Consider the following 24,242-nt stretch of genomic DNA (forward strand, 5'->3'; position numbering starts at 1 on the left):
ATACAGTGATATATGTCAATTATTTTTCATTTAAACTGGAAAAAGTGTTCTTTAAATACACATTTTTCAGAAACAAAACCATACTAATGGCCAACAGGTACATGAAAAGATGCCCAACATCACTCATCATTAGGGAAATGCCAATCAAAACCACAATGAGCTCTCACCTCACACCTATTAGGATGGCTATTATCAAAAAGACAGGAGATAATAAGTACTGGTGAGGCTATGGAGATAAGGGAACCCTTGTGCACTGTTGATGGGAATGTAAATTAGTGCAGCTACTATGGAAAACAGTATGGAGGTTCCTCCAGAAATTAAAAATAGGATAGCATATGACCCAGCAGTTTCACTTCTGGGTATATATCCAAAGTAAACCAAATCATTATCTTGAAGAGGTATCTGTACTCTGATCTTCAGAGCAGCCTTATTCACAATAGCCAAGATATGGAAACAACCTAAGTGCCTGTCCATTGATAGATAAATGGATAAAGATAATGTGATATATCTATATCATATATATATATATGTGTGTATGATAATATATCACAGAATATTATTCAGCCTTAACGAAGAAGGAAACCCTGTCATTTCTAACAACATGGATGAACCTGGAGGGCATTATAATGAAATTAACCAAAGACAAATACTGCATGGTGTCACTTATACATGGAATCTAAAAAAATAAAAGTTGAACTCATAGAAACAGAGTAGACAAGTGGTTGCCAGGGGTTGAGGTGTGGGGGAAATAGGGAGACATTGGTAATAGGGCACAAACTTTCATTTATAAGATGTTTAAGGCCTTAGGATCTAATGTATAACATGGTATTTGGTTGGTCCAAATTCCTTTAACTATTCCTATAGTTGGTAACACTGTATTGTATAATTGAAATTTGCTAAATGGAACAGACAAGAATGAGCAAATCCCCTCTTCCTGCTTCAGCCTTGCAGTCTCTTTCTAGCACTTGCTATTGGCAGAGCCTGATGTGAATCCAGTTGTCAAATGTAGAAATGTAGCTTTCTGATTCCCAGCCTTAGCATCACATTGCATAATATAGAAGAGTTGGTCTCAGTTAAGACACCATAACTTAATGACTGGCATACCTCCTAAATGCTTCTCCTGAATCACCTCTTACCTTGCTCAATAGGAGCTCTACCCTGCACCAGGGTGATCTTTCCTCTACAATTTTAATGTTTTAAAGGTTCATGTATATTCAGGAAAAAATAGATATTTCCATTTAAAAATTTAATTAATTGATTTTAATGATGACAGTTGGTATAATTTGCGGGGGCGGGGGGGGGAGTAATGAGAGCTTTCCAACCTCTGCTTGAATACCTCTGAGGTTCAGGAGCTACCTACTTTAAGAAATAGTCTGTTCTATTGTTGGAAAGGCTCCAACTGTAAGAATGTTTTTGCTTATAACAAACTGAAATCTGCTTGCCTTAATTTTCATCTTACCGGAACAACACTGAACAAGATGGCATTCTACTACATAGTCTTCTCATAGTATAAAGGAAACTTAAGCAATTAACCATGGCACAAAGGGTTGGTGATGACATAGACAAGGAGGAATAGTGAAGGCTATAACAAGAGTTTTTGAAAAGAAGGCACAATAACTTCTAAGGTATTTGACCCAGGCCCTACCTAGAGTGAGAAATGACAAAGCCACAGAAATTCATCCGAGATCTGTCTGGGATCCCCAGTTGTTCTCAGCAGGCCTAGGTGCATTATCTTGTAAGGGGCACTGTATTTCTGGTGATTCTGCTTAGCAGGAACACCACTTGATGGTGCAAACTAAGATTGAAATAAATAGCTGTGCCACTAGAAATCCTCAGCAATCAGAAAACAATGAAATTCTAATCAAACTATCAAGATGATGATAGTCTAAGTATGTAATTTTATTATGCCTAAGATACATGTTTGAAGGAAAACTCGCCAAGTTTGTATATGATGCTAAATGACACAGGGGCTGCTAAATGTTCTCAAGGACAGCATTTAATTCAAAATGACTGTGACTAATTAGGGAAAATGCCCCTACAGATACAGGATAAAACTTAAAAGGGAAAAATACAGGCTGTTACTTCTGGGATGGACTGATAGTTAGGTACCTGTGTAAAAGAAACAAAAGTGAGAGGGGCACCTGGGTGGCTCAGTCATTAAGCGTCTGCCTTCGGCTCAGGTCATGATCCCAGGGTCTTGGGATCGAGCCCCGTGTTGGGCTCCCTGCTCCGCGGGAAGCCTGCTTCTCCCTCTCCCACTCCACCTGCTTGTGTTCCCTCTCTCGCTGTGTCTCTCTCTGTCAAATAAATAAAATTTAAAAAAAAAGAAACAAAAGTGAGTAGAATGAAAAGGATCAGAATTTACCAGAATCTATAACATAAAGCTCTTGTGGGGAAAGTATCCAACCAAATACCAGGCTAAAATTAAGAAAAAATAGGTCTGGGAGATGAGCTTTATATTATAAATTTTTCAGAGCTCTCTCATTCTTTCTCTGCCCTTTACCCATTTATTTATACCTCTCCTTTTACCACAAAAATAGACATCTAATGACACATAAAATATAATGTAAATTTTAAAAATAGTCGGCAAATAAGAGAGAGAAACAAGTATGGGGATATAAGAAGACTGGGAATGGGGCTCAAAATGCAAATTGTGAAGAAATATGTTCTTTCTATTGGTGGAAAGCAAATTTAACTTTAAGCTTACTAGCTGCTAATTAAAAAGGGAAGAAGAAAGAAAACGAAGCAGGCCAGTTTAAAAAAAAATAGAAGTGTATGGTGTTTACAGTAAGCCACTATATTATTAAGGTGTGGACAAAGTATAAATGTGATTAAAAAATTGAAATATCAGTCTTCTGAGGAAAGGTTAAAGGAATTCGGACTATTTAGCTCAAAGAAGAGGAAGCTAGGGGGTGACTTGATGACTGTTTTCAAATATTTCAGCAGACTTTATGTGAGAGATTCAAAGTATTGCTTTCTGTGCCCATGGAGAATAATAAAAAGGAAATAGACTTTAAATGACAATCTGAGAAAAAAAAGTTGCAACCTACATAACAATAAGGATTCATATCCATAATATATAAAGCACTTCTACCAATTGGTTAGAATACTTAAAAGTAACTTAATAGAAAATGGCCAATGACATGGACATGTAAATTACAGAAAGAGGAAGTACAAAAGACCGATGAAAATGAAAAGATGCTCAACTACACTAACAATCAGAAAAAGTACAAATTATATTAGCATCACTTTTCCCCTCATCAGACTGGAAAACTTTGAAAAAAAGTGTTAATAACAAGTGTGGAGAAGAATATGGAGAGATACACATGCTCACAGTCTGTTGGTGGTATAGCCACTTTGGAGTATAATTTGGGAGTGTATATTAACATGGGGAATGTGTATGTCCTGCAACTCATCAGTTTTACTGATTATTAGAGTAATTAGTCTTATTCACTGTTAGTTCACCTTGCCTTCTGGGCACACAGTAGGACAGCATTCAGTGGCTCTCTCTCATGGTTGCTTAGACCAATATGTTTAATTCTGGTCAGTGAGTTATTACTTCTGTGACAAGTGGGAAACTCTGAATAGCTCTCTTTCTTTATGCCATGGAAACTGTCGGTGTTCAAAATGGTGACTGCTTCGGCAGCTTGGGTCCCTAAGTCCAATGAGGAGAGCTCTCTAACCCTCAGTGGACATGAATCTTGAGCAAAAAATAATACCTTTTTCAGTCATCAATCAATGTAGAGAGAACTCAAAAAATCACTAAGTTAAAAAACATGCAAAATGATATACATAATATACCATTTATGTAAAAGAATCAAACCACAAAGTAATTATATATCCTCTGTAGTTACACTTAATGTATATTATTGCGAATGCACAGAAAAGAGTCAAGAGGAATACACATCATAACATGCACACTCAAAATGTGATTGCTTTGAGGACAGGACTGATTAGAACTGATTTGGGAATGGTGGTAAAAGGGGAGTTAGCCTACTCTAATTTTTTTTTAATCTTAAAGGAAGACTATATTAATTTTGAAAAAAATCAAAATGTTAAAATAATGTAGTGTAAGGAAGATTTTTTGTGTGTGTAAGGGAAGAACTTTTTACCATTAGTTTTAAAACATCAGTGGGATGTAAACTCAGTGGAGAGTAAATTGGCCATATGTACCCATATAAAAATGCACATCTCCTGTGGTTCCATATTGTAGGGGCACACGTGCATATAATGTGTATACTAGCATATTTATTGCGGCACTGTTTGTAATAGCAAAAGATTGAAGAAAACCTTACATCTTTCATTAGGGGATTGGCTAAATTAGTTGTTGTACATTTATACAGTGGAATACCTGGCGTAGTTTAAAAGAAAGAGGCAGCTCTATATACCGATATGGAAAGATGTCCAAGATAGATTAAGTGAAATAAGCAATGTAGAGAATATTGTGTATGGTATATTATCATTTAGAGGAAGAAAATTTTAAGAAGACTATATCTGTCGCTCTTCTCTCCAAACCAACAAGTACAGGAGCAGAATGATAACCTCACAGGACAAATTGTTCATCTTGTATAAGATAAGGAGGTGACAAAGGGCCTCAGCATGCCTGTGAGTTGGAAAACATAACCTACCACAGCCAAGAAGCATCAAAAAGATTTTTACTTTATCTTGAAACATTTACAAGTATAATGATAGTAAAGGATTACTTTTGCAAGGATGCCTATACAGAACGAAACAAAGTATGTCTGAGTAAGCAATGATTACAGGGGAAACAAGGTAAAATGTAAGCAGTGGAGACAACTGGATAATGGTAGAAAAGGACCTGCCTACCACTGGGAGATGCTGCAGGAGCTGCTGAGGCTAAATAGGAAGATTTCAAGAGTATAGGTCCTACACTAGAGGAGACAATACAGGAAAACCTGGACCAGTGTTTCCTGAAGTGTGGTCCTGTGCAGATGTAATCGGTATGTAGGCAGTGTCTAGGTAGTCTATATGGAAGCCTAGGAAGATAGCCTGAGATGGAGCAATAGATTACTTCATATTTCTCTACAACTGAGGCTCACAAACATCAGGTTCTCCTCTGGCCTTGGACGCCCCCACCATCGTAGGTGAGGAAGTGTACAGTATAAAGATTGTGACCTCTATGTACATTTGTATACTAGGATGCACATTCGCAGGGACCCGGAGTCACTATTAGTTGAATGTGGGCAGTTTGTTAATAATATTAAAAAGGTCTCAAATAAGACTGAAATAAAAATGAAAACAGGCTGCAATCAGGCTCTCATGTGTCCATTTTGTAAGTTTTGCTTGTACTATTACCATTATAATGCTGTGATTCTTGATATGCAGTCTTAGCCCTCAAGGAGCTATTTTGTCTTCATCAGGGACTTTGTCCACAGTCTTATGATTACATCTACGAGGCACATGTTTTAGTATCAAGACATTAGTTTCCCCCTCAGTATCTTTTTATGGTCAAAAATATAAGACTTTGCTAAAACAGTTGAATTCAAACATTAATGACACAGTAGATAGTTCACACAGAACAGTGTTACACAAAGTGTGATACTTGGACCACCTGCACCAGAAACAACTGGAAACCTGTTAAAAACTGCAAATCTCTGGGCCCTACTGCAGCTTTATCAAATCAATCTCGGTGGAGGTGGAGCCCAGGAATCTGTCATTTTAATAAGCTTCCCCAGTTGTGTCTGGTGCACACATAAGTTGAGGAACCACCAGGATGTATGAGAATTAGGGAGAATAAGGTAGTGAGAAAAAAGCATTTTTTTCCCCAAAAAGTGATCATTTGAAAACCGATTAAGTGTATGCAGCAAGGGTTTAGAGGAGTTAAACATTACCCTAAGTTACCTCACTCGGGATATAAAACAATGATCAAATTTCCTATTTATGATAGAGAAGTTTAGCCTGAAGGAAGCCACAAAGAATAAATGTATGCTCAGGCTGATCATGACACCGATAGACATCTGTTAGATATCTTTTCAGTAAAATAAATTCATTAAAAGTACAACTAAATGTGATTAAATTTTTGTATCTTTGAAAGTCTTCATATGAATAATTCACAGATCAGGAAAAAAAAAGCTTCCGTCAGGCCATGCATGTGTCTCCTGATTTTTGGTGCAGAAAATATGGTTGCCTTAGTTATACAGGACTGAGCCCAGGGATTAAGCTCAGCGCAGACAAGTAGATTTGTGTGTCATCCACAGAGACGATAATTGAATCCAGGAGACAGATGGTATTGACCCTGGTACAGTAAACCCACCATGTTCAGAATTGCACAACTTGGTGGTTTCATAATTTCAGCAGAAGCCAATGCTATGGGCAATCATCACGTAACTGCTAATCCCTTTTGATAGCACTTTTAGCTTGGCCGATTGATTAATTAATTCAGTCAAGGAAAAGGTACCTCCATCTCTCTTGTTGACATCTTTTAGAATAACTAATTTTTCTCCTCTTCCCATAGTGAAGTGATTTGGGGATCTCTAACAGTTCCTCCAAGAACAGACAGGGCCTCATTTGTATAGTAATAAAAAAGCCTAAATGGGAGTCTTAAGGCCAGTGGGAAATGCTTTGATGTGGAATTATGGAAAGAGATACTACAGAAGAAGCCAAAGATATGAGATGCAAACCAGATGAAGACTAATATTCCTGAGGCCCAGACTGCGGAGGGTGTTTAGGATTATGTAGTTATTCATGGTATCCACAGCAGCAGAGAAGTAGATGTGATAAAGAAAAACTATCTTTTGATGTGGCACCGAGGTTTTCAATGACCTTAATAAGCCAAGTTAAGGGTAGGCAAGTCCAAAGATTTTTAATACACAGGATTAACAACTCACTCCAGAGGTTTGGTGATGAAAAATGGATTTAAAGTTTATTGATGCCTGCTATGTCCCTGCCACTTTATATTTGTTATTCTTATTTCTCCCTCACAACGAAAGTGTGGAAATTAAGGCTCAGAGAAGTTAAGTAACTAATGCAAGCTTAAAACAGCTTATAAAGTGACAGAACTTGGAGTTGAACCTAGTACTGTCTTATTGCAAATGTAGTGTGCATTCCACTACAAGAGGCTGACCACATGACATTTAACAGGATTTTGTGACCCACCGGCCCTTTATCCTTTAGGACCCTACTTTGGGCACGGGAGTAACATCAAGTAGCAGTTGTGGGGAGCTGGTTGATTGTAGGTTGGAGGAGAGGACAGAAGCCTTATACTTAGTGAGTATTAACTTATTTAGGCTTAACAACGATTGTGATGTATGAGCTATGGTCATTTTGCTGCTGAGGAGAAATAAGGTACAGAGCACTGAAGTAACTTACTCAAGATCATCTAGCTAGTGCATAGCTGTATTCAAACCAAATTTGTTTGGTTCTAATGCTCCTGTGTTGCACTATGCCATGTTGCCTCAGAGAAATGAAGAAGTCAAGTGTTTGTGCTTACAGATGGAAGAAAAGGAACTAGAAGAGAAGGCTGAGAATGAAAGATTATCCCTCCTGTGTTCCTGAGTTCACTGTCTATTTCTGCTTGCCTGACCCCTGATCTTTACTGTATTATTCAATAAAATCCCTCCGTTATCCCTCTTCTGTATTGTTATCGTTCCTATTTCAAACTTCTCATTACTGAGGTCTGCTCTTTAAACCGAATAATCCCATAGCACTCTCCTACTACATCCCTGAAACCATCCTTGTTCTTTATCATCTCTCTCTTTATTCCAATCGATTATGCAGGACAACCCCAAATTCCTACCAAATCTTAGAACCCATTTCCTCTTACTTCTCTAGTACATTTCGCCAGAGTGGAACTCTGGCTCTCTTCTGCAAACACGGATGTCGTTATTAACTCACTAATGAGGTCTTTTTCAACTCAACTGAGATCCTTTCAACTCACTGGAATTGAAGAAGTTTGTGGTACCACACTCAGAGCTTCATCATAGAACATATACCATGAGGTAGCAAAGCAATCTCTAACTAATTAGTATGCCCTTACCTCTTCAACTATCTTTCCTATCCGTGGTGTATTTCCACCTTGCCTACCATGCTAATGTGTCTCTGCTTATGTGTCTGCTTTTGCCTATTAACCAACCCTCTTCTTAGGTTTTTATCCCTAAAGTTTCTGTTTGATACTTGCCTATCTACCACTGGTCCATTGCTCCCAGTTGGACAGGTAAGCTATGTGCCCCACAGTAAATCTTGGTAAGCATATCAGTCACACCCTATGCTATTTCTGCTACTTCCCTGGTCTTTTCTTGTATTTTTTGAATTCTCTCCCAATACAGATCTGGCTCATTCAAGAGAAGGAAAAAAAAATGAAGTGGTTAACATGTTCTGCTTTAATATTGGCAATTTATTTATTTATTTATTTATTTATTTTTTTTTTTTTTAAATATTTTTATTTATTTATTCATGAGAGACAGAGAGAGAGAGAGAGGCAGAGGGAGAAGCAGGCTCCCAAGGAGCAGGGAGCCCGATGCGGGACTCGATCCCAGGACACTGGGATCATGACCTGAGCCAAAGGCAGAGGCCCAACCATCTGAGCCACCCAGGTGCCCCAATATTGGCAATTTAATGGAATAAAATGATATCTAATCACAAAGGCCCTAATTGCTACTCTTATCTTTGATTATATCATGTAGTATATAGAAAAATGAAGAAAATACTCCAATTGAAAGATTTATATTTATGTGAATTTGGTAAGTCAGCCTAGACTAAGGTGTATTGACTTACAGATAGCCAGATGATAGTCATGGACAGGAGTTCATGTCCTCCATAAGGAGGAACAATTAGTAAATTTATGATTTGGAGTTCAGATTATACTTGTAATGCAAAAAATAATCATTTATTAGCTAAAGTTAGTTGTTATGCCTTGATTATAATGAATATATAAAATTATTGATGGAATCTGTTACCTATTCTATGAAATATAAGACACATGAACTTCAAATATTGATATAAATTTTAAACATGCTGTTTTTTAACCATAGGAATTAATGACTTACATGAAGGCAGATTCTCTTTCTAAAATCAAACAAATGAGTGGTCTTAGTTGTAAAAAGGGAGACTGTTCCTTATTTACGAATGTGTTCCTTGTCCTTCAGGGTTGATTTGCTGTATTGAAATCTTCATCCCTGTCCTTTCTACTGGGAAGGGAAGTTTACCTTTCCTTGACCCTACCACACCTAAATGCTTCTGCCAAACTAAACCAATTCTTTGTTATTTCCTAAATATATGCTTTAATGTAGGTAGAACTTTGGAGAGCTTTAGAACTTCCATAATCTCCAGCAACCCTTCAAAGTGATGTGTCTTCTATGAAAAAGTGGCTTTGTCACTATAAGAGAAGTTCCCTAGACCTTCGTACCATTTAGATTATTGTCCCAAGTTCCCCTATAATTTCTAGACTTGTCACTGCCTTTAACAATGCTAGTCTCTGTGCTTACACAATTACTTCCCACTCCCTTCTCAGTTTGACCAACTTCTACTCTTCCTTTAAGAACCAACCCAGTCCCCGGCACATGTACCCCAATGTTCATAGCAGCAATGTCCACAGTAGCCAAACTGTGGAAAGAGCCGAAATGCCCTTCAACAGATGAGTGGATAAAGAAGATGTGGTCCATATATACAATGGAATATTACTCAGCCATCAGAAAGGATGAATACCCAACTTTTACATTGACATGGATGGAACTGGAGGGGATTATGCTAAGTGAAATAAGCCAAGCAGACAATTATCATGTGGTTTCACTCATATGTGGAACATAAGGAATAGCACAGAGGACCACAGGGGAAGGAAGGGAAAACTGAAGGGAAGAAATCAGAGAGGGAGACAAACCATGAAAGACTATGGACTCCAGGAAACAAACTGAGGGTTTCTGAAGGAAGGGGGTGGGGAGATGGGGTAGCTGGGTGATGGGTATTAAGGAGGGTATGTGTTGTGATGAGCACTGGGTGTTATGGGCAACTAATTAATTGTTGAACACTACATCAAAAACTAATGATATACTATATGTTGGCTAACTGAACATAAAAAAAAAAAAAAAAACCCAAATGTTGCTTTCCTTGAGAAGCCTTTTCTGATCCTAGACCCAAAATAGTGGATTTTTTGGTGTGATCTTATAATGTTTTGCTAAAACTATAGCATTTCTCAATTTATATTCCAATGATTTATTTACGTGAATGTCCCCCACAGTAGACTGTCAGCTTTCATATGCAAGAATGATGTATTTTATAACCTCAGCTCCTAGAACAGTGCCTGGAATAGGTGCTTAATTTGTTATTTAAAACATGAATACATTATGTTGTAAATAATAATTGTAAAATGGATTAATAAACATGTCCTCCTAAATGTAAATCATTTTTATTAAGTGCCCACTGCACTGGATATTGTACAGGATGTATTATGAACTAATCAGACATGAGGTACTTACGTAATCTAGACATTTGAAACCTCATAAATTCTGATTATACTAATTCAGAAATTGAGATAATCCAGATGAACCAGCATCAAGATTACCTTGGTTAGAAATTCCTCTCTTCATTTTTGCAAAATAATAGTAACTGTATTCAAGGACCTAGAAAAATTTTAAAGGGTTTTATATAAAATAATTGATATCCTAATTAACAATCATTCTTGTCTATTTTCATTAAAGCAGATTTCCTTAAGGACTTTTCTAGGATACAGATTTCATTAGCTTACGTTAAATTACAATATGTACTTGAGGGTAATGACACTGGGGAAGGAACTGAAACTGGGAAAAGAGTATAGAATCAAACTTGGACCACAGCTCACCTAGAAGGGGCCTAGACACAGAACAAGTTACATTAAACCAAAAGATTTACTGAAATCTCTATCTTCAATTTAAGCCCCAGTATCTTAGAGGCCTCCAATAAATATGTTACTCTTCCTTTCATATTTTTCCTCATCCAAATCTATTCTCAGGAAAGTATTTGAAAGAATTTCAAAGAATGTTCCTTATACTATGGCCCCCAAAACCCAAATTTAATTTTAATAAAGGTAAAAACTTAAAGTAGAAAATAAAATTTTTGGTTGTATTTTCAACCAAATGGTGACCAAATGCCTGGTTGAGGTGGAATGGATGCTCCTTAGATCTGTGAAATTACTCATTGGATTAGAAGGCAATAAATATGACTTTTACCAGCCTTGTCCTGGGTGAAGAGCATGGATGTTGGGATATTGGATTCACCTCCTTGTGATGGTATACATTTTTTCCCACTCTGACAAAAAGTCTTGTCAAAGTTTAAAGGATTGTTCTTTATTATGGTGTGGGTAAATGTGTCCTACTGAAGACCTATAGTCTTCTAGGGCCCCTTCAGATACAAAGCAAACCTCTCTTCATTTCTAACATTTGATGAATATTGAGCAAGCATTTGGGAAAGCACTTTTTTTTCCCTCAGAAGTAGATCTGTGTATCTTTGTCTTTCGCCTCAGCTAACCTTAAAATTCCAGTGTGAATGTTCTGTTATTAAATAAGAGTTACTGTACTTTTAATGTGTGAGGCATTTTTCTGCCAGTATTCCAGTTTAACATTATTATACATTTGTTTAATTGGTGACTGGTTTTATGATTGTGTAATCTTTCTGGAAACATACAGTGGAATAGAGAGCCAGAAACTGATTTTGGTTACAGTTGACATCAAAATTAGTCTTTCTCCAAGAGGAAACCAAATGTGCAATCAACTTGTATGTAGACATGTGGTCATTGGAGGGGATGAAGGAGCTGCTGAAAACAGAGGAATCTAAAATAAAATCTGGTATTAATGAAACACCAACAGAAGCAGAGTAATAAGATTCCAGTTCCAGCTTTAATGTCTTAACTTTGCCATTGGTGCTCCTTATCTGGAAAAGGGACAGAATTTCCTTCCCCTGCTTATCTGAAAGGGCTGGCTGAGGATAAATTAGATATTTAGAGTGTCTTTTTAAAAAGGCACTATTGATGTTTAACAATTATCTGTGATTGTAAAAGCGAGCCACAGAATAAGAAAGTTATTTGCACAAAAAAAAGAAAGTTATTTGCAATTCATATATTTGACAGAGGACACATACAGAATATATAATGAACACCAACAAATCAATTTTAAAAGACAGTATACCCAATAGAAAAGTGGATAACAGATTTGAATAGACACTTCTCCAAAGAGGATAGCTAAATAGTCAATAAATATCCAAAGATGTTCAATCTCATTAGTAATCAGGGAAATGCAATTAAGACCACAATGACATACTACCACAAAAGTCAGAATGGCTAAAATGAGAAAGACAGCGGATATCAAGAGCAGCTGGAACTCACACACTCTAGTGGGAGCATAAATTCAGAAAACTATTCTGGAAAACTCTCAAATTATCTTCTAAAGCTGAGTATATGTATGTGCTATAACCCCGCAAGTTCACTCTTAGGTACTAAACCAACTTAAGTGCTCTTATTTGATTAACATAAGACATATTCAAGAATGCTCAGAGTATGACCTCACTGATATGAGGAATTCTTAATCTCAGGAAACAAACTGAGGGTTGCTGGAGTGGTGGGGGGTGGGAGGGATGGGGTGGCTGGGTGATAGACATTGGGGAGGGTATCTGCTATGGTGAGCACTGTGAATTGTGTAAGACTGTTGAATCACAGACCTGTACCTCTGAAACAAAAAATACATTATATGTTAAAAAAAAAGAAGAAGAAGAAGAAGAAGAAGATAGCGGGAGGGGAAGGATGAAGGGGGGAAATTGGAGGGGGAGACGAACCATGAGAGACTATGGACTCTGAAAAACAAACTGAGGGTTCTAGAGGGGAGGGGGTGGGGGGATGGGTTAGCCTGGTGATGGGTATTAAAGAGGGCACGTTCTGCATGGAGCACTGGGTGTTATACTCAAACAATGAATCATGGAACATTACATCAAAAACTAATGATGTATGGTGATTAACATAACATAAAAAAAAAAGAATGCTCAGAGTAGCACTATTTGTAACAGATAAACATTGGATTCAAATGTTCATCAACACTAAGGATAAATGCTTTACAGTATGCCAAAACACTACACAAAAGTATATATACAGCATGATTCTTCTTTGTAAGTACAAACATAGGCAAAACTAATACATGATGTTATGAGTCCAGATAGTAGTAACCCTTTATGATGGCGTGATTGAAGAAGACTTGAGAGGGGTTTCTGGGATGCTAGTTTTGTTCTGTCTTTTTGTTTTTTGTTTTTTTTAATCTGGATGCTGGTTACATGAGAGCATTCAATTTGTGAAAATTCATTGAGCTAAAAACAGGTTTTTAGTCACTTTTGTACATGTGTGTTCTACTTCAATAAAATATTTAAAAGAATCACTGATATGTTTTATAAGGGCTCTGAGACCCATGGTTGGTTCTGGTATTCTTTGCACATGTGCTAGCAGGCAAATAATTTAACATCTTTGTTTCTAGCTTATCATCTGAAAATGGGTTAATACCTACTCTACCTGGTAGGAATCTATGAGGTTCAATTAATTAATGAATTGTTGTAAAGGCAATTAATAAAAGGAGCTTATCTGAAACAAGATATTATTATTTATTGAAGTGTTTTAAGAAGCAACCTCTTATCTCATAGTCCCTTCTTTCCCCATTGGAATTAAGCATGTAGCCTGGAGTCCTCTTCAAATATTCTCATTATTTTCCGTTTATTTGTACTGGCATTCCTTATTGATTACAGAAGCTATTTAAAGTGTGCAAAAAAAAAAAAACCAAATTGTATAATTTCTTTTGAATATGGCAACATCAGCAAATTTTTCCTAAAAAAATTTTGATCCATTTCATAGAAAGTTCTACAGTGGTACAAAGTATCATCCTTATTTAAAATTTAGTAAACATGCCTTACTGTGCATAAACAAGAACACCACAACTACTCTTGAAAAGAAAAAAAAGATGGATGGGCGGAAGGGGACTGTTAAAATGGAATCAAATAAATGTGCAGTGCTTTTGACCCATTCTCAGATAATAATGATCTTGCTTATAAGGTGCTGCTCCTGCTGATGTCCTTGGAGAAAAATGGACTTTAGTAAAGTTCAATAAAGTCTCAATTTTAAAAGAATTTACTTCCAAGAGCTTTTCAAGAACCCAAACAGCAGCTGGTACAATTGTCCTGTGTTGTTTCTTTGGAGACATACACCTCATAAGAGGAGAACTTTGAAGTCTGATTGGCTGTGACCCTGTATGCACAGATGCCTAGCTGTAGTTAAAACTAGTGGATATTTGAGGAATCTTAAAGCAAGAGACATCAAACTAGTATTACCTACACAAGTTAATGAAGTAAGAAACTCAACTTCCTGTTAATACGTTCAACAAACCCTATCAGAGACAGATTTGGATAGGTTATACTCTGTAGCATAGTGAATTAGAATATTATCCTTATTGATTCTATTATTAGTTTCAAATTCCCCATGATGTCTTAAATAGCTACTTATTTATGGGATAGAGGGGATTTCCTATCTTTAGAGAAAACTACTTTATCTTATTGTGGAAAAAACACACAAGACCTACCCTCTTAACATTTTAAGTGTACAACATATTGTTGAGTATAGATACAATGTTATATAGCAGATCTCTAGAGCTTATTAATCTTGATTAACTGAAACTTTATGCCCATTGATTAGTAATTTCTCATTTTACGCTCTCCACAGCCCCTGACAACCACCATTCCACTCTTTGATTCTATGAATTTGTCTAATTTAGATACTTATATAAGTGGAATCATGCAGTATTTATCTTTCTGTGACTGGCTTGTTTTACTTAGCATAATGTCCTCCAAATTCATCTATGTTGTCACATATTTCAGAATTTCCTTGTTTTTTTTTAAGGCTGAGTAGTATTCCATATTATGTATATATCCCATTTTTTTAATCTTCTCATCTGTCAGTGAGCATTTAGGTTGTTTCCACACCTTGGCTATTATAAATAATGCTGCAATGAACTTAGAATTGCTAATATCTCTTCAAGATCTTTTAAAATTCTTTTGGATAAATACCCAGAAGTGGGATTGCTGGATCATATAGTAATTTTATTTTTAATTTATTCTTCTTTTCAAATTTTTATTTAAATTCCACTTTGTTAATATACAGTGCAATATTGGCTTCAGGAGTAGAATTCAGTGGTTCATCACTTACATACAACACCCAGTCCTCATCATAACAAATGCTGTCCTTAATACCCATCACCCATCTAGCCCACCCCCCACCCGCCTCCCTCCATCAGCCCTCAGTTTGTTCTCTATCCTTAAAAGTCTCTTATGGTTTGTTTCCCTCTCCCTTTTTTTCCTCCTTTCCATAAGTTCACCTGTTTTGTTTCTTAAATTCTACATATGAGTGAGATCATATGGTATTTGTCTTTCTCTGACTGACTTACTGCTTAGCATGATACACTCTAGCTGCATCCATGTTGTTGCAAATGGCAAGATTTCATTCTTTTTGATGGCTGAATAATATTGCATTGCATATATACACCACTTCTTCTTTATCCATTCATCAGTTGATGGACATTTGGGCGCTTTCCATAGTTTGGCTATTGCAGCATTATTTTTAATTTTTTGAGGAACATTCATACTGTTTTCCACATCAGCTGCACCATTTTGCATTCCCACTAGCAGTGTGCAAAGAGTTCCAATTTCTCCACATCTTCAACAATTGTCTTTGTTTTATAATAGCCATCCTGACAGGTGCAAAGTGATATCACATTGTGGTTTTGACTTGCATTTTCCTGAAGATTAGTGATGTTGACCATTTTTCATATACCTGTTGGATATTTGTGTGTCTTCTTTGTAGAAATTTCTAAGTCCTTAGCACATTTAAAAATCAGGTTACTTGGGGTTTTTTTTTTTTACCATTGAGTTGTAGGAGCTCCATATTTTTGGAGGTTGATCCCTTTCAGATACATGGATTGCAAATATTATCTCCCATTTTATAGGTTGCCTTTTCACTCTATTGGTTATTTCCTTAGCTGTGCAGAACCTTTTTAGTTTGATGTAGTCCCTACAATGGTCTGAATGTTTGTGTCTCCCCAAAATTCATATACTAAAATCCTAAACCCCAAGGAAACGGGATTAGGGGGTGGGACCTTTGGGAGGTGATTAAGTCATTGGGGAAGAGCCCTCATGAGTGGGATTAGTGCTTTTATAAAAGAGGCTCCAGATGGGGCACCTGGGTGGCTCAGTCATTAAGCGTCTGCCTTTGGCTCAGGTCATGATCTCAGGGTCCTGGGATCCAGCCCCGCATCGAGCCCTGCATCGGGCTGCTTGCTAAGCGGAAAGCCTGCTCCTCCCTCTCCTACTCTCCCTGCTTGTGTTCCCTCTCTCGCTGTGTCTCTCTCTGTCAAATAAATAAATAAAATCTTCAAAAAAAAAAAAAAGGCTCCAGAAAGATCCTTTGCCCATTTCCACCAAATGAGGATGAAGGAAAAAAAAAAAAAATGACTGTCTCTGAACCAGGAACCTCTCACCAGATACCAAAACTGCTCATGCCATTATCTTGGACTTCCCAGTTCCCAGACTATGAGAAATAAATTTCTGTTTTTTATAAGCTACCCAGTCTTTTGTTATAAGCTACCCAGTCTTTAGTTATAGCAGCCTGGATGATGGCAATGATTTCATGGATATGACACCAAAAAGCACAGAAAACAACAAGAAAATAAGGAAACTTACTAAAAGCAATGTCATGAAGATTTTCCTCTGTGTTTTCTCCTAGGAGTTTTACAGTTTCAGCCTTTAATCCATTTTGAGTTGATTTTTGTGTATAGTGTAAGAAAGGGTTGAATTTCATTCTTTTGCATCTGGACATCCAGTTTTCCCAGCACCATTTGTTTAAGAAACTATTCTTTCCTCACTGTATATTCTTCATAGCCTTGTCAAAGATCAGTTGCCTGTACATGCCTGGATTTATTTTAGGATTTCTATTCTGTTCTTTTGGTCTATGTGTTTGTCTTTATGCCAGTACCATACTTTTTTAATTACTGTAAATTTGTAATATAGTTTGAAATAAAAATTGTGCTATTTCCTGCTTTGTTTTTCTTTCTCAAGATTGATGTGGCTATCTGTGGTCTTTTTGGTTGCATATGAATTTTAGGATTGTTTTCTCTATTTCTGTGAAAAACACTTTTGGAATTTTGGTAAGGATTGTACTGAATCTATATATGGCTTCAGGTAGTATGGACATTTTTTTTTAAATTAGTTTCAGAGGTGGAATTTAGTGATTCATCATTGAGTATAATACTCAGTGCTCATTACATCAACTGACCTCCTTAATGCTCATCACCCCATTATCCCTTCCCCCACCTACCTCCCGTTCAGCAACCCTCAGTTTGTTTCCTAGAGTTCACTGTCTCTTATGGTTTCCTCCCTCTCAATTTTCATCTTATTTTCCCTCCCCTTTCACTATGGAGAATGTGGAGAAAGGGGAACCCTCTCACACTGTTGGTGGGAATGCAAGCTGGTACAGCCACTCTGGAAAACAGTATGGAGGTTCCTCACGAAGTTAAAAATAGTGTGGACATTTTAAATATTAATCTTCCAATTCATGAACATGAAATGTCTTTCCAAATATTAATCTTCCAATTCATGAACATGAAATGTCTTTCCATGTGTTTGTGTCTTCTTTAATTTCTTTCAGTATTTTGTAGTTTTCAGTATAGAAATCTTTCACCTCCTTAGTTAAGTTTATTCCTAGGTATTTTACTTTTTTCAATTCTGTTGTAAATGGGATTGATTTCCTAAGTTCCCTTTCGTATAGCTAGCTCATTGTTTGCATATAGAAATTTAATGGATTTTTGTATGTTGATTTTGTATTCTGCAACTTTACTCAATTCATTGATTAGTTCTAAGTTTTATGGAGTTTTTAGGGTTTTCTATGTATAAGATCATGTCATCTGCAACAAAAAGCAATTTTACTTCTTCCTTTCTGACTTAGGTGCCTTTTATTTTTCTCACCTAATGGTTCTGGCTAGGGTTTTCAGTACTATGTTGAATAGAAGTGGTGAGAACAGGCATTCTTGTGTTGTTCCTGATCTTAGGGGAACACATTCAGTTTTTTTACCATTGAGTATGATGTTAGCTATGGGTTTGTCATATATAGCCTTTATTACATTGAGATAATTTCCTTCAATTCTAGTTTGTTGAGAGTTATTATCATGAAAGGATGTTGAATTTTGTTAAATGCTTTTTCTGCTTCTACTGATACACCATGTGATTTCTACCCTTTATTTTGTTAATGTGATATACCATATTAATTGATTTTCATATGGTGAAGCATCCTTATATATCAAGGATAAATCCCACTTGGACCTGGTCATGGTGTATGACCCTTTTAATGTGCAATTGAATTTTATTTGCTAGTATTTTGTTGAGGATTTGCGTATCTATCTTAATCAGGGATATCAGCTTGTGGTTTTCTTTTCTTATGGTGTCTTTGTCTGGTTTTGGTATAACGGTAAGTATGGCCTCACAAAATGAGGTAAGAAATGTTCCCTACCCTTCAATTTTTTGGAAGAGTTTGAGAATGATTGGCATTAATTGTTCTTTAAATGATAGAATTCACTCATGAAGCCAGGTAATCCCAGGCTTTTCTTTGTTAGGAGGATTTTGATTATTGATTCAATCTCCGTACTAGTTACAGGTCTGTCCAGGCTTTCTATTTCTTCATGATTCAGTGTGGTACAATGTATGTTTCCAGGAATTTATCCATTTCTTCTGAGTTATCCAGTTTGTTGGCATAAAATTATACATAGTGGTTTCTTATGATCCTTTTTATTTCTGTGGCATCAGTTGTAATGTAATCATTGAACTGATATTCAATGGAGAATAATGTAATTCTCATTACAACAGAATTTATTCAAAATAAATTCTGATTTTATTTGAATTTTCTCTCTTTTTCTTAGGGTAGCTAATAGTTTGTCAATTTTGTTTACTTTTTCAAACAACCAACTCAGTTTTCTTGACTTTTTCTACTTTTTTTCTATCTTCTATTTATTTTATTACAGTTCTAACCTGTTATTTCCTTTCTTATACTAACTTTGGGCTTAGTTTGTTCTTCTTTTTCTAATTCCTTGAGGGGTAAAGTTAGGTTGCTTATTGAAATCTTTCTTCTATTTTAATGTAGGCATTCATCAGTATGAACTTCCCTCCTAGTACTGCTTCTGCTGCATCCCATACATTTTGGTATATTGTATTTTCATTTTCATTTGTCTTGAGGTATTTTCTAACTTCTATTTTTTCTTCTTTAACCAAATGGCTGTTGAAGAGTGTGCTGTTTAATTTATAAAGATTCGTGATTCTTCTTGTTTCCCTTCTGCTATTGATCTCCAGTTTTATCCCATTGTGACCAGAAAAGATACTTGACATAATTTCAATCTTCTTAAACTTTTTGAGACTTGTTTTGTGACCTAGCATGTGTTATCTATCCTGGAGAAAGGGCCATGGACTGAGCTCATACAGGAGAAGATACCCACAGCACAGCTCTGCCAGAGATTCTGAAGGCCTCTACCAACTCTCAATCTTCAGGGAAAAGCAGGGAGCTGTAGTTCTTGTCTGTTTGCTCTGTGCTGAGGGGACAGAAGGGATGAGCTATGGTGTCTACCATCCCAGGATGCTACCTCCATTCTCCCATAGGAGGCTAGTTGTGCCAGACCCATCAGAGCTCCAAGACTGGAAAGATGAAATCAGTCCTCTGGGAATCCCCCTTAGAAAAGTTGGGATGCTGGACATGTGAACCAATCCTGGGTGAAACTGGGAGCTAGGTCTCTTCTTAATTGTATGGTGCTTCACCGGGGACAGAGATTCTGGTGAGAGGATGTATTGAATCTCCCTACCAGCTTCAGTGAATGTGGTTTTGTATTCACCCAAGGTGCAGGAAACTTTCAATTAGATTTTGATTTGTCACAAAGATAATTTGTTCATGAATTGTTGCTGAACCGGTGTGTTTGAGGGAAGAAGGAGGGTTCCAGGGCTTCCTACTCTGCCATCTTGCTGACTTCACTTTCTAGAGAAAATTGGTCCTTGACTGTAATCACATTACAGTTTTGAATCTCTCAACTTTTTTTTCTGTCAATGGAGAATGCCCTCAAGTGGTTCCTTTCATCATGTTCCAACTCACCTACTCCACTCTGCTATTTATCCTTATTTTCTTTCTTATCCACCATTCATCCTTCATCCTACTTTCACCTTCTTATTTATTTCCCTCTTTCTTCCTCTTTATTTATCTCCCTCCTACCTTCTTTTTCTCTGTTCCTTCCTTCCTTTTGCATTCTTTCTACTTTTCTTTCCTGTCATGGTAGATGTCTTGTTATGGCAGTGAACAACACAGGCAAAGTTCTTGTCTTTATAAAACTTAAATACCCTATTGTAATAATATATAATATGTTACTAATTAGTGAAGAATGAGGAATCTTGGAAATAATATGTTATATGGTTCCTCATTTGTCATGAGTTCACACAGCTCTGTCTACGTAATTATGATAAAAAGTGTTCAGTGATTTAGATGATGGAATTCTTCAATTTAGGTATGAAAATTTTCCTTTTCCCTTAAAGGCATGTTTTTCCATTCAAATTATCTAAGTAACTGTTTAAACTTTTTGTCTTTGTCTATGTAACAATCACTAAATATTTTTCCTGGTGAGAGGATGAAGTTGAAGTTACCTAATTAGTTACCTAATTAGGTAGTACCCAGTTACCTAAGTTGAAGTTACCTAATTAGTCAAATGGGTGAGTAACACCATTCTCATTCATCCAGGATAAAAAACTCACTGGAACTTTTGATCTCTTTTCCCTCACTCACTTCTAATTAGTTCCACTCCATAGTAGCACTGAGATCCCTTTCCTCTCCTTTACTTACTATTATCTCTGCAATACTTTGCCAACTGATCTCCCTGCCTCTGACTCCTGAGACCACTCTCATCACAATTGTCATAGTGGCCAATCTAAAGTACAACTCCAATTGTGTCACTCAAAGCCTGAAATCTTTTGGTGGCTCCCCATTACCTACTGGATGCTGTTCAGACCCTTCAGACTGGCAATCACAATCCTTCACAACTGGCCCTAAGGTACTTCTTCATCTTCATCCTTTTCATCCTGAACCCCAGCCAAAACCGAGTTCTTGTTCTTTCTTCAAATATGCCATGTTTTTCATGTTGTTTCCTTTCCTTTAACCCACATCTTTACACATACAAATTCTACCTATCCTGCAAGTTCAAATGTCATTCCATTAAGCCTTTCTATATATCTCCAAAGCCCAAAATGAAAATAATTTATCATCTTCTTATATCCCAAATATTTTATTTGAACATATCTTACAGTATTTACCTCTTTCCAATTTTAATAAAATTTTGCACCATGATTTTATGCCATTTATAATATTTTACACTTATAAAATAATTATGCTTTTATCATAATTGCCAAATATAATAATTATAAAAATCTGCTTTCGCAGATTTTAAAATCATACCTGGTCCATAGAATGTACAAGAAATACTGAAAGAATGAGTGAATGGATAGAAGAATGACTGAATTTTCCCCAGAATATAAGCAGAATACCAAGAGGGCTAATGAATATTGGAAAGCTCTGGGAAATTCTCAACTGAAAAATGCCTGTTAAGTACAAAGTGTAAATATTTGACAAAAAAATTGACCCATGAGGGAACAATTTTATTTGTGGAAAGAAACACTTGTATCTAGTAAAACAAAACAAAACAAAACAAAAACTGACATACAAAATACAGGATAGCTAACCTTGTGGTTATCTAAGATGAGAACCAAACCTCATGAATCCTTTATTCCTTCACGCCTTTGCATTCTATCCATGAAGTGTCTTGTATCATGTCCCTTCTTATGCACTCCACTACCTGGGTCCAGAATTTTATATTCTTGTATCTGTACCATTGCAAATTGCCTATTGCATCCAGTTTACTAAACTTTACCAATGCTTTTTTTAAAAACAAGAGATTTTATTTTTTTAAAGTAATCTTCACACCAGTGCAGGGCTCAAACTCACTACCCCAAGATCAAGAGTTGCATGCTTCACCAATTGAGCCCCCCAGGTGCCCCTAAACTTTACAAATGCTTTTAAAGCAGCTGAAACAGCAAACATTGCCCTACTTAAAACCTTTGCCTACTCCTCATTGCCTACCTAGATAAAGTCTAACTTTTTAATAAAGATATTCAAAGCATTTCACAGTCTGTTTGCAATGATCTTTGATATTTCTGGCTGCCTACCCATCATCTTCTGAATAGGTTTTCTATATTTAGAAAAATGTCAATATAATTAGGCTTACTCTTTATAGATGTCAGAACTCACATTTCTAGCCTCCCTTGCAGCTAGGAAGCAGGCATTTAATTTAGGATCAGCCAAACAAGCACACTCATGAGACATTGATTTGCAAGTGAGTAACATGAAGGAATTGGCTCTATGTAAAGCTCTCATTTTGCTGGCACAAGAAGAATCCAACTTTCAGGAGCAGCCGCAACACACAGGTGTCATTGGTCCTGGCAGCAGCAACAGTCGCAGTCAAGTTGTTTCTAGCATTTAGTGTTTGGCATTGGCAGAGACGGCAATTTCCTACTCATCAGACCAGTTCTGTGGTGCAGTTTTGGGTATTATTCCAGGAAGCCTAGCCTTATGCCTGTTTCTTCAGCCCTCCCAATGATACTGTGAGCCATCTAGTATCTGTTAATAAATGTCTTTGTTGCTTTAAATAGAGTGGGGTTTGTTGTTTGCAGCTAAGAACTCTAAATGATACACTCTTTGTTTTGCCTTATTTTTATTTTTACCAATTCTTATCATGTGTGCTGCCATGCCAGATACTTACTCATGGCTTCATATCTTTTCTCCTATGTTTCTCTCTTCTTAACATACACTCCATTCTCCCCACTCACTCTCTCAAGCCTAGCTTTTTGTTGTTGTTTTTTGTTTTTTTTTTCACTAGGCTTAGTAATTACTATTACTCTTCAAACTTTGACAATAAAACCCTTTGAGTATATCTCCCAGGACCCTCTTTCACCATCTTAATTTACTCCGCCATAGAGTTCATGGTCTTTCTAGCATCTCAAATTTGGCTATCTTCCAATGAAGTTTATATGCTGAGGCTGTCCTCAAAGACATAACACTTGACATATAGTTACCCAAAATGTTCATCTAACAACTTAACTTCACTCTTTTACCAGGAGACTTTTTCTTTAATTAAATTTATGTTTTCATTACAAAAGTAATATATAAATATATGCTCATTGTAAAAAATTCAACACAAGAAAAACAAATTATTTATTGAAGAGAAATGGCCCAAGATGGCAGTGTAGGAAGACCCTGAGTTCACCTACTCCCACAGATATACCAAATCTACATCTCCATATAGAACAATTCCTCCTGAAGAACTGAAGGCGATTGAACACCTCTGCACAACAGATAGAGGGACCACATAGAAGAAGGGTAAAAGAGAGACTTGTTGGGCGCCTGGGTGGCTCAGTTGGTTAGGCGACTGCCTTCGGCTCAGGTCATGATCCTGGAGTCCCTGGATCGAGTCCCGCATCGGGCTCCCTGCTCGGCAGGGAGTCTGCTTCTCCCTCTGGCCCTCCCCCCTCTCATGTGCTCTCTCTCATTCTCTCTCTCTCAAATAAATAAATAAAATCTTTTAAAAAAATTAAAAAAAAAAAAGAGAGAGAGACTTGTTAACAATGGGAACACTAACCTCAATGCAGTGTACTGCCTTAGGGAGGGATATCACTGAAGGGTCTGCATGCAGGCTTGCCTGTCTTAGAGTATAGCAAAAAAATCCACAGCAGCTTAAAGGACAACTAGAATATCAGTGAAGAAAATCCATTTACTAAACTTAAAGCATCCACCAAATGGGTGGGGAACTGCTGGAACTCTATCTGGGCTTGGAGATGCCAGTGAGCATCACTTTTTATATTCCCCCTTCACCTTGATAACATGGATGAGAGCAGGGTCCAGGTGCTTTAGTCAACCTGCTATGGCTGCCCCAGAAAGCCCCAGGCCTCTAGTCCACACCAGTTCTAACTGTATCCCCAAGGCGGCCCTTGCATGGCTCACTCCAGGAACCCCCCAACCTGTGCTCAACCCAGCCATCCTGCCAAGGCAACCCCGGCATAGTGCATCCCAGGACCCCATGGCCTACACTCACTCACCTCCAGCGATCCTGCTAGGGCAGACCCAACATGGTGTGCCCTGATATCCCTCTTTGTGTACCTCCTCCAAACCC

This window comes from Mirounga angustirostris, unplaced genomic scaffold (genome assembly GCF_029215605.1).
Source record: "Mirounga angustirostris isolate CCGP_5_RB_7025 unplaced genomic scaffold, mMirAng1.0.hap1 SCAF_11, whole genome shotgun sequence".
NCBI lineage: Eukaryota > Metazoa > Chordata > Mammalia > Carnivora > Phocidae > Mirounga > Mirounga angustirostris.